The sequence below is a fragment of the Equus caballus genome, chromosome 25, assembly GCF_041296265.1.
Source record: "Equus caballus isolate H_3958 breed thoroughbred chromosome 25, TB-T2T, whole genome shotgun sequence".
Classification (NCBI taxonomy): domain Eukaryota; kingdom Metazoa; phylum Chordata; class Mammalia; order Perissodactyla; family Equidae; genus Equus; species Equus caballus.
In genome coordinates, this window is record NC_091708.1 from 23,233,427 (window position 1) to 23,245,511 (window position 12,085).

At 42.9% G+C, this 12,085-nt stretch overlaps 1 protein-coding gene and 1 long non-coding RNA gene across 10 annotated transcripts in view; both read left to right on the forward strand.

Annotated features, from left to right (window-relative positions):
* The window catches only part of PALM2AKAP2 (PALM2 and AKAP2 fusion), a 467,689-nt gene that overhangs the window by 88,532 nt on the left and 367,072 nt on the right, over nucleotides 1-12,085 (forward strand). The gene's annotated exons all lie outside the window — the stretch shown is intronic.
* LOC138920781 (uncharacterized) lies at nucleotides 3,293-10,035 on the forward strand. Its single transcript, XR_011432567.1, has 2 exons — nucleotides 3,293-3,412; nucleotides 7,554-10,035. It is a non-coding gene; the product is annotated as an uncharacterized lncRNA (long non-coding RNA).

Here is a 12,085-nt window from a genome sequence, read left to right on the forward strand (position 1 = left end):
CGTCCTTTAGGAAGTTTACTATCCAGCAGAAAAAGTGAGTCAACAGAGAATAGTCGTTAGGAAAATAAAGAGTTCTGTATCTTACCTCTAAGGAGTTGAGAGCCCATCACACAAACCTTTACCCAGGCCGAGAGGATGAGCTTTCCCAAAGCCACACGGTTGGTCAACCCGCAAACTGCAATGTGACTTCTGGCATCTCTGACTCAAAAATCTCTTGTTTTTTTTCCCACAACGCCCGTGTTCTCTCCACGTGCGCTGTGAATGGTGGGCGATCTGACATACTCTCTGTTTCAAGTGCCGAAAGGTTGTAAACTTCTTGCTGAACTTCTAGCATTTCCATCTGGTTTTAGGCTGGTTTTCAGAGTCCAATAATAGTAGAATAATACTATCTCATAGTCACACAATATACTTTGCTAAGCTTTCCATTATATTAGCTCATTTGATTCTCACAATAACTTGTGAGTAAGAAAAGGCTGAAATTAGCTCAGTTTTTTTTGAAGAAGAAGATTAGCCCTGAGCTAACATCCATTGCCAATCCTCCTCTTTTTGCTGAGGAAGATTGGTCCTGAGCTAACATCTGTGCCCATCTTCCTCTATTTTATATTTGGGATGCTGCCACAGCATGGCTTGATAAGCGGTGTGTAGGTCCTTGCCTGGGATCTTAACGGGCAAACCCTGGGCTGCTGAAGTGGAGTGTGTGAACTTAACCTTTATGCTACCAGGCTGGCCCCCAAAATTAGCTCAGTTTTGTAGATGATATATAGACAGGCTCAAATGGGATTTTGTCTTTCAACGTCACATTGCTTATACGTAACAAGAGCTAGAAATGGAATAAAACTTTGCTTTGAAAACGTCACTGGACAAAGAGCACCGGACTTGGCTGACGTAGACAGATTTCGTTAATTTAAGTAGTTGAATTGTTAACTTACTGGAATATATTTAAGGACATTTAAGTTGTTATGTCCATTTACTACACTAAGGATGGAGAAAGGGAAACTAGGCCTTGTGTTTTAGAGAATGCTGTAAGTTGTATAAAGAACTAGAAAACTCATTTGCAATAAGCCTATTTTTTAAAAAATGTGGATGGGGGTTGGTCCGGTGGTGTAGTGGTTAAGTTCAAGCACTCTCCTTCAGCAGCTTGGGCTTCACAGATTCAGATCCCAGGAACAGACCTACACACTGCTCATCAAGCCATGCTGTGGTGGCGTCCCACATACAAAATGGAGGAAGACTGGCATAGATGTTAGCTCAGTGACAATCTTCCTCAAGCAAAAAGGGGAAGATTGGCTACGGATGTTAACTCAGGCACAATCTTCCTAACCGAAAAAAAAAAAAAAAGTAGATGTCGCGACTGAAGGCTTTACTCATGAAAAGGTGAACTCTTCCTTAGTTTGTAGGTATAGGAATCACAGATTCAAAAAATTTCAGAGTTGGAAAGCAATCTTAGAGTTCTCATGGTTGAACTCCCTCTTTCCCAGTTGAGGGAGCGGAAGCTCCAAGATTCTAGCTGATTGCTTATAGTCACACCGCTAATCAGGGACAGAATTGGTCTTAGGATCTGGAGTCGGACTCCAGTCCAGTTCTGTGGTCCTACGCTCCAAGCTCGGGACTATTTCCCCCTGTATTTAGTTTGTATTAGACAGGTTTAATAATGACTTTCAGGTCTCTGGTCCTGAATGGTCGTGATTTTGGAATGCAATGATCGCAGCATGGAAACCGCGTGCCTGACCCTCTGCAGGACCACCAGGAGGGCTGCAGAACATGGGTTACTCCCAGGGGCTTGTCATCCCCCGGAGCTTTCCAACCTGCACACAAAGGACCGTGCAGCATCTTGCTGCATGACTTCTCGTGTTAAAGAGCTTGTCAAAGCTGGCTGCATGGGCCCTTGACAATATTCTAGAGGTCTTTGAAGTAGGTTGTGTTTTTTTCCTGAAACACATCTGCTATTCATCTTGTTTGTGTTTTAAAATGCAACTGTTTTAGCCAGCAATTTGAAAGAGAAGTCTAATCAAAAATAAGTGTATCAATCCAATGTGATATTTTTCATCTGATCTACCATCACCTCCTATCCATTCATTCGTTCATCCCTTCCTTCATTCATTCATCAACTGCTTAATGGGTATTTATGACACGCCAGAAATTGTTCTAGCTGCTTGGGAATTAGCAGTGGGCAAAACAAAGTCCTTGCTATCGAGAAGCTTTCGTTCCAGGGGAAAGAGACAGACAATAAACAAAAGCATAATTAATTTTTTGTGTATGGGATGTTGACGAGTGCTATGGCAAAGAATGGAGTAAGGGAGGATGGGGAGTGTGGTGTGGCGGGCTGGGGATTGCCATTTTATAGAGAATGGTTAGGTAAGGGTACTTGCCAAGGGGGCATTGTGCAGAGACCCGACACAAGTGGAGAAATAAGCCACGTGGCTCTCTGGGGGAAGAACTTTCCAGACAGGGGCAACAGCAAGGCATGGTCCCTGAGTTAGGAGACTACTTGGCATGTTCAAAAAACAGCAAAAAAGCTGCATATCTAGAGTGGAGTGAGTGAGGTGGCGAGTAATAGGAGTTGAGATCAGGGAGGGAGCAAGGCCAGGTCAATAGGGCCTTATAAAACAATGCAAGGACTTTTCTTTTTTAAAAAATTACATTTTTGAAATTGAAATATAACTTACATGCAATAAAATGTACAGATCTCACGTATTCGTTTTGAAGGGTTTGGCAATTATATATGCCCTGTGACCACAAGGCAAGACCAGATACAGAACGTTTCCATCGCCTCAGAAAGTTCTCTTGTGACACTTTCCTGTCAATTCTCCCCCCAGCTCTGCCGTACCTAGTGTTCTGATTTTTATCACTGTTCTTGAACTTCATACAAATGGAATTATGCAGAAGGGACGCTTTCCAGTCTGGTTTCTTTGACTCAATATAAGGTTTTGGAGGTTCACCCATGTTGTTGCCTATATCAGTAGTTCATTGCTAAGTGGTATTCCATTGTGCAAATATATAACAGTTGGTTTATCCATTGCCCTGTTAATGGGTATTTAGGATGTTTCTTGCTTTGTGTGTTTTAAATAAAATTGCCATGTAGGTGTATGTATATATTTTATCTCTTGACCACTTTCACCTATTTCCCCTTCTCCCACCTCCTGCCTCTGGCAACCACCAATCTATTCTCTGTTTCTAGGAGTTCAGCCATGCATATACTTGAACCAAGATGTTCTTTTTTGTGGATCCGTGTTTTCCTTTCTCTTGGGTACATACATAGGAGTGAAACTGCAGAGTCATAGGGAGATAATATGTTTAACTTTTCATATCAAATTGCCAGTTTTCCCAAGTGGAGGTGTCATCTTACATTCCCACCAGCAATGTGTGAGAGCTCCAGTTTTTCCACGTGCTCACCGACGTCTGGTATCGTCAGGTGGGTTTGTTTCTGTTTTTGTTTTTGTAGGCAGTTTGAAATACACCTCATCGTGATTGTAGTTTGCATCTATCCACTGACTACTGATCCTGAGCACATTGTTATGAGCTTTTTGGGATTGGCATATCCTTTTTTGGTGAAGCTTGTATGTTTTGCCCAGTCTTTTAAAATTGGGTTGTTTGTCTTTTTATTGCTGTTTGTAGGACCTTTTAAAGAAATATTCTAACAAGAGCCCTTTAACAGATCAATGATTTTTTATCCAAGTCTGCAGGTTGCATATTTCTTTTTTCTCTTTTTTTTGCTGAGGAAGATTCACCCTGAGCTAACCTCTGTGCCAATCTTCTTCTGTTTTGTATGTGGGTTGCCACCACAGCATGGCTGCTGATGAGTGGTGTAGGTCCACGCCCTGGAACCAAACCTGGGTTGCCCAAGCAGAGTGTGCTGAACTTAACCACTAGGCCACAGGGCTGGCCCCACATATTTATTTTCTTAATGGTACCTTTTTTAAGGGAGAGATTTTTAATTGAGATGAAATTTGATTAATCATTTTTTTTCTTTTGTGATTAATACATTTTGCATCCTGTATAAGAAATGTTTATCTACTCCAAAGTCATGAAAGTATTGTCTTCTAGAAACATTAGGGTTTTAGCTTTTAGGTTTAGTTCCAAGATCTATCTTGAATTACTTTTGCATATACAGTAAGATAGGATGAAGATGCAGATAGCCAGTGGCAGCCCTGTTTCTGAAACATGCTCTATTTTCCCCCTGAATTGTCTTGGCAGAAGGAGTTTCCTTTTACTCCAAGTGAGAAGAAAGCTGCTAGGGAGTTTGAAAAGCTCTCTGAGGGAAATTAACACTTTCTACCTTGCATAGTAGTTGTTTATGTGCATGTCTTCAAACACGTCCACACACACTTTGGGAAATAGGGACTAGATCTTGCTTGGATTTTTATCCCAAGCATCAGCACCTAACATAGGGCTTGGCACATTATGGATAGGACTCAATGAATGAATGAATGAATTCTACTAAATGACAAAGTTAGGGTTTTTTTTCTTGCTTATCACGTGGGTGTACTCATTTGTCTGTGTTCTACATGGCTTCCACGCAGACTGTGACCCTTTCCATTTAGGTTTGTTAGCCTCACATTTACGGTGCATTTGTAACGTGAATGCAGGATTATATTTTTCCTTGACTCATACCACATAAACATATACTGGCCCCTTGCATGGTTAGCTTAGCTTCTATTTTTGTTCTCATTTCTACTTGGTATATTTGGGTAGAGAAGATTAAAAAGCACATGTGGACAGCAGAGAAGTGGCATCTGGATTGCAGCCCTGTTGTAGCTCTCCCTCTCTCTCCTAAAATGCCCAGACAGACTCAGAAACAAGAAGGAATGCTCACCAAAACCCTGACGGTATGATTGGCAGACAGCCTATTGCCAAGGTCCAGGGGTAGTCTCCCTGGGGGAACAGCAGAAGTGGAGGGATGAAGAAAGACTTTTTATACCTATCTTAGAGTCTTCCTTTTGCCGAAACTCTTGGTCTAGTTCAACCACAAAGCTGAGTCCCCCTCCTCCTACTTCTGAGGAGCTGCTTCCTTTTAAGGCAGTCATAAAGCTGTTTCCAATTCACCCTTCCTTCTTTCTCTGTCTACCTAATCTCAACTACTCCCCAAAACCAACAGGATGGAAAAAGAAGGAGGGACATTTTCTCTCCCATGAGCTTGTATAATGCTTCATTGCATCCTGGGAAGTGTAGTTCCATAAGTTCAGCACTTAGGTGGGTCCAAGAAGTAAGGTTTATGGCAGAAGCCTTCTATACGCTGGGATTGTAGTTTCTCATATACATTGAGTCAGAGTCTCAAAAGACAATGTGGATAGGAAGAGATGTCCCCTCAGGGAGCAGAGTTGCATTAAAGTCTGGAGTTTGGGTAGATGCTGCATACCCACCTGTCCTCCAGCTGTAGGCATGAGATCATCATATAAATGAAGGGTGGGCATTGACAAGGCCAAGTTCCACCATGTATGGCTGCTGACACTAAGTCTAGAGAGAACTCACCTTAGTTAAATAATCATTCTGAAAAAAGAAATAATATAAAAGACTACTTGGAACCAGTGGAAAAAATTGCTGTAGACCCCAGGAAAGGGTGCATCAGTCTTAAAGTTTAGAGGAAAATGAGACCTCTGAAAATTGTCTGTTGCAGGAACCAGAAGAAAATTTCAAAGAATATATAGCATTCAAAATATCTTTGAGATTTAAGCCTTTCTTAAGGCAGATAACACTTCCTACCTTGCATGATGGTTGATTGTGATGTGCATTTCTTCATACTTATCTCCACATCCTTTGAGAATTGCTTCAGAAACTAGCCCAGTGCTTGGCACATCATAGATTCTGAATGAATGAATGAATTCCAGCTAATGACAAAATGTGCTCTTTTTTCGTTCTCTAATATGTGGATGTAATCATTTGTGTATGTTCCATATAGTCTTTAAAAAACAGAAATAGAAAATCACAAGGTCATAGTGATGGGGAGGAATGAGATGAAGATGGAAATGTGAAAGGGACAAAATATGCCCAAAAGCTAAAATCTCAAGAGCAGAATTAAAATCCTTATTAGGGGCAGTAAACAACTGAGCTGAACCAGTGGAAGACTGAACCATTATTGGAGAAGATAAATTAGAAATCTTCCTCGGAAAGCAGAGAAAAAGGAAAAAGATATGCAAAGAACGGGAGATATATTATTAGACATTGAGGGCAGAGAATGGAATTCGAACCTAAAAATTATAGGTATTTTTGAATTAGTAAGAATAACTGGAACAGAAGTAATTATAAAGACTCTGAAGAAACAATTTTCTATACTAAAACCAAGAATATGGTTGTCACACTGCAGGCAAAATGAATGACCGTATTTCTGGATCATGAGGATAAAGAAAAATATCTTGCAAATCTCAGCTGACGTTGTCTGGCTTCATGGCTTGCGGCAATTTTCTGAGCCTCAGTTTCTTCATCTTTAAAGGAGAAGATTGGCAGAGAGTCATTAGTCCCTGTTAGACCATTATCTCATGATTTCATAAATGTTTTAAAGGCTTGGGGCTCTAAAACAGCGATTTTAACATCGCATTTGAGAAAAATCAAGCTATTAATTTCAGTGGTTGTAAGTGCTCCCAAACAAAGGTTTACTTCTCATTAACATCATTTGCTCCAGTGTGTTAACTGGGATTCCAGAAAGGTTATAAGCACCCCAAATGTTCTCATAGTAACATCAGGCCTCTGCCAATGTTCACTTCTTGCTCTACTCCTCTCTTCCAGAAGGGTCGAAGACCAAGGCACCTTCTAGTTGACCCCCCCTCTAAGTCTTTATGTGCCCTCACTCTCGATAATTTTTGCCTCCCACAGCCCCCCCGTCTCAGCCTAGGCACCAAGCGACTTTTCTTTCTTTCTTTCTTTTTTATTTCAAAGATTTGCACCTGAGCTAACAACTGTTGCCAATCTTCTTTTTTTTTTTTCTGCTTTATCTCCCCAAATACCCCCCCACCCCCAACCCCGCACATAGTTGTATATCTTAGTTGCAGGTTCTTCTAGTTGTGGCATGTGGGACGCCGCCTCAGCGTGGCCTGATGTGCAGTGCCATGTGCGTGCCCAGGATCTGAACCAGCGAAACCCTGGGCTGCTACAGCAGAGCATGTGAACTTAACCACTCGGCCATGGGGCCGCCTGCCCTCAAGTGACTTTTCTGATGGCTCATTCGGGGTTTAAATCAAATCTGAACACAGGTTTCCTTTTCGCTCATTTTTGGAGCCCAACTATTAGCTCTTAGGAACTGCCTTTCATAAAATGGCAGGATGGTAGACCCAAATCATTTAGCCCACCAGCATTACCAGCGATAGGTATGGGCTCCATTTAAAAATGGGGTTCACTGTTCAAAGTTCTCACTTTCTCTGTGACTTGACTTGTTGGCTGGAGTGAATGCTGCCTCACTTCTTTCCTTCCCTGATCTCTAGAGTCCACTCTGGTGTCCGTATGTGTGCGTGTCTGTGTGTTTACAGTCATTCGCATGCTCAGCTCCGAGAAGGAACAAATGCAACCTGCGCCAGTCGGAGCAGACGCTCACACCCTCTCCTGTCTCGTAAACTCCGCTCCAGGTTATCCAGAATGTTACTCCGCTGCCAGATTTTGAGCAACAATAAAAACGGGCAGAAATCATCAATTCTATGAACAATAAACACGTCTAGCAAAAGAGTGGCAGACCGTGAAGACTGCTGAGCAAAGCTTCAGAGGCATCTTTCCCACACCGGAGCAGGCAGAGGTGCAGCTGCCGGAGATCCTTCGCTTCTGCACGGTTTACACAATGGGCTGAGCTGCCCCATTTGTGACCACGCAGGCTGGGTCTGGGCTTCATAAATTCAGACTCCTGAATACACTTTATTTGTGTTATGACTCCATCCAGAATGTTCCCGGCGAAGCCAACTCCCCGGACCCCATTAAAAAGGTATATTACATATTTTTACTAGTCTGTGGAGCTTGGCGTTCAGAGGTAACAATATGTGCTTTGTTACTCCACAAGTCCGCCGTGAAGTGTGCTGTAATATTTGCCAGGGTGCGCTGCTCTTTCCCAGGAGGCTTCTCAGCCCCGAGGCACACTTCAGACTGCTTAACGGCCGGCGGGAGCCTGGCCTTTTACGGTAGTTTCTTTTCTGCGCAAGGGAATGACAACCACTTAGAGTGTCAGCCAGCGAGGAACAGATGACAGCAAAATATCCACTCTGCTCTTCGTCCCAGGATATCCTCTCTGCCTTGAACTCTTGCACTGGGAGCCCGCTCTCTGATAACGGATTTGGGAATGCCAGCAGGTTGACAGGGAAATAGAAGTCACTTAGAAAAGCTAGCCAGATAATTCTATTTTAGAAAGCACAGAAGAGTGTTTTCCTCCCACCCGGGTGAGTTAGTTGATAAGCACAGGGCAGGAGAAGCCCCCAAATAAATGGAAGAAATGGAGCAAAATAAAAGCTACGAAGTAGGTGCTTGATTATGTGTTAATATTTAATTTAATTCAATCTTTGGGTCAGAGTTAACAGAAGTAAGTGTATTGGTTAATTATTAATTATTGTTAATTAATAGTTATGAGAACCATATCAGAGTCCTCGCACTCAGAGTCTGGTGTGCGAGCCGGATAGAAAGAAGCACCAACCATATTTCCTGGAGGATCAAGGGAGGATGGTGCAGAGCTGGTTCCGCGGCCATTGTTAAGTGCTTTGAATCTAGAAACCCACTTAATCATTGCAGCAGCCCGATGAGGTAGTGCTATTATTATCCCCATTTGCTGATGAGGAAACCAAGGCACAGAGAGGTGAAGAAACTTGCCCAAAGTCACACCACTAGTGCGTGAAAGGCTAGAGTTCAAACCCAGGCAGTCTGGCTCCCTGAGGGTTTTAACAGGCATGGGTGGAGGGTAGGGTTGGGGTTGTGCAGTGGGTGGAGCAGAGGTGGCAGAAAGAACAAGAACGAAAGCGTGGAGGAGGGAACAGGGCTGCGTCCAGTTGGACTGGAACACGGGAAAGAGGGTGGTGGGCCGTCACACCAGAAACAAAAGCTACCACCATGTTGTGGAGGGCATTGAATACTGAGGTGAGTGTGCCAAGATTACTGCCTCTGTACTCCTCCTCCTCTACTACTACGACCACCACTCTACTACTACTGTCCTCCTCCTCTGTCTCTATTATTACTACCAGTCTACTACTATCACCCTACCACTGCCACTCCACTACTATGACAACTACAACAACTACTACTGTCACTCTACTACTCCTGCCACCACTCTATGCTACTCCAGTACTACTACTCAACTCTACTACTACTACCACTCTACTACTACTCTCCTCCTCCTCTGTCTCTATGACTACTGCTACCACTCTACTACTACGACAACTACAACAACTACTACTGTCACTCTACTACTACTACCACCACTCTATGCTACTCCACTACTACTACTCAACTCTACTACTACTCTCCTCCTCCTCTATCTCTATGACTACCACTACCACTCTTCCACTACCACTCTACTACTACAACAACTACAACTACTACTACTATTTACTACTACTACCACCACTCTATGCTACTCTACTACTACTACTCAACTCTACTACTACTCTACTCTATTACTACTACCACTCTACTACTACCACTCTTCCACTACCACTCTACTACTGCTATGACAACTACAACAACTACTACTATTACTCTACTACTACTACCACCACTCTATGCTACTCTACTACTACTACTCAACTCTACTACTACTACTACCACCACTCTACTACTACTCTCCTCCTCCTCCATCTCTATTACTAATACTACCACTCTACTACTATATCAACAACGACTATTACTCTTCTACTACAACTACTCTACTACTACCACTATAAGCTTATATTTTTGTAGTGTTTTGAAAAGTATTTATGACATCTGAACTAAATATGTAGTAATCTAGCTCTATTTTGCAGGTACCTAAAAAGGTCACCAGCTGACAAATTCACCAGCCTCATTTCTCTTCATCCTTGTCTTACAAGTGCTTGGTGTCAAGCCACCACAAAGCTTTTCATTAAAGTCTCTGGCACTGGATCTTTGATTTAAAATGCCTTCATTTTATTTTTTTATTTTTACTTTTTTTTGCGGAAGATTAGCCCTGAGCTGACATCTGCTGCCAATCCTCCTCTTTTCGCTGAGGAAGACTGGCCCTGAGCTAATGTCCGTGCCCATCTTCCTCTGCTTTGTATGTGGGACGCCTGCCACAGCATGGCTTGACAATTGAGGCATAGGTCCTCACCCAGGATCTAAACGGGCGAACCCTGGGCCACCGAAGTGGAACATGAGAACTTAACTGCTGCACCACCGGGCTGGCCCCCCCAAAATGCCTTCTTAAATGGATACTTTATTCTAGAAGTGTTTTTAAAATTATATTCTATTCCATTTCTAAGTAATGGCTAACAAATTTGCCTGGGTGCAGAATTAAACATAAAATCATCAACAATCATGCAAAATCCTAAGAAGAACCAAAGAGTCAAATAATTCTTCCTGCCAGTCACTTGCATGTCACAAAACAACACTTCTGAGTAAAAGGCACAAACATCATTTCACTTCATGTTGCCTATGTGAGTAGGGGGTCAACAGATATTGGATCAGGAAGTAAGTTTCCTTCCATTTCTAAAATACTATGACTCCATAATTTTAAAGACCACAAAATGGCTCCACCAAAAGTTCTTCGTTTCTTTTTTTTTTTTTGAGGAAGATTAGCCCTGAGCTAACATCTGCTGCCAATCCTCCTGTTTTTGCTGAGGAAGCCTGGCCCTGAGCTAACGTCTGTGCCCATCTTCCTCTGCTTTATATGTGGGATGCCTGCCACAGCACGGCTTGCCAAGTGGTGCATAGGTCTGCACCTGGGATCTGAACCGGTGAACCCCAGGCCGCTGAAGTGGAATGTGCAATCTTAACTGCTGTGCCAGTGGGCTGGCCCCCAAAAGTTATCCTTTTGATCAGTTTCACCAAAGTATTTACCATTCAAACTGATTTCTATGCTATTAGAAGGCCATCTTCTTATTTACAGACTTAATTTACTCTGGGGCACTGATTTGATTAATCACTTGGTATGAAGTAGGGTTGTGTTTCCTCACTGTAATGGAGTGACCAGCAGATGAAGGAGGAGGAGAGGATATGAGGCATGGCGAATGTGCCCAGCCCCTGTGCTCTTTCCATTTGGACTTGCTGAACTGAGCTGCCCTTCTGCCCTGGGAGCATGTCAACTGTCTCGGTCCTCATACCCAATAGGGTACTGGAGTCTGTAGGTAACCATGTACTATAAGAAGAGGAACAAGAAAAATTTGGGTTAGGGGGCTCTACAAGATGGCAATCCCACTTGACCTTTGCTTTTTTCTACCTTGATCAAATAATGTGTGGTGTTTATACCATTGTATTAGAAATAGAGTCATGATGTTTTGTAAGTTGAATGACTGATTTCATGCACTGTCATGTCCTGTCATGACTGACAGTTACACATTTTTATGCACCGGATCTGGGAATTACAGTTCGATGTCGGGGTGTGGTATGTTAGGGCCCCCAAGACAACTAGGCCATCTGCCTTAAGCATGAGGCGATAGAAGCAGCTCTTGTATTTCCATCTCCATCCCCCTGGGCTGCCCATTAGCTTTTGTAGGAGTCAGCCTGACAGGTAAGGATGCCCTCAGAGGTGCCCAGGCCTTTTCACAGTATGCAGCAGGGCATGTCCAGGTTTCTCCAGCAGACTATTGACATTGGCCACATGCCCTGTCATATTGGAACCAGTTTCCTGAGCTTGGGCAGATGCTTAGTGCTAGAAAACCATCACTGGTCTAGGAATCAAGCAATCTGGTGCTTGTCCAGACTGCCACTAGCCTGCCCTGGGACAAGTCTTTTTCTCATCTGGGGCTGGTTTCCTTACCTGGGAAATTATGAGCTTTCTAATTTCTGATATCAGCTATCTGTGCATTGCTCTTGTAAGTGCAAATGGGTTTTTGGAGGTTGGGAACAAACCTCACAAAATATTTTCTAGAAATATGAGAGTTTTAAGAACTTGAAATTTTATAAGATGTTTTCATTACAAAAGTTAAAATTTTAGGGGGCTGGCCCCGTGGCCGAG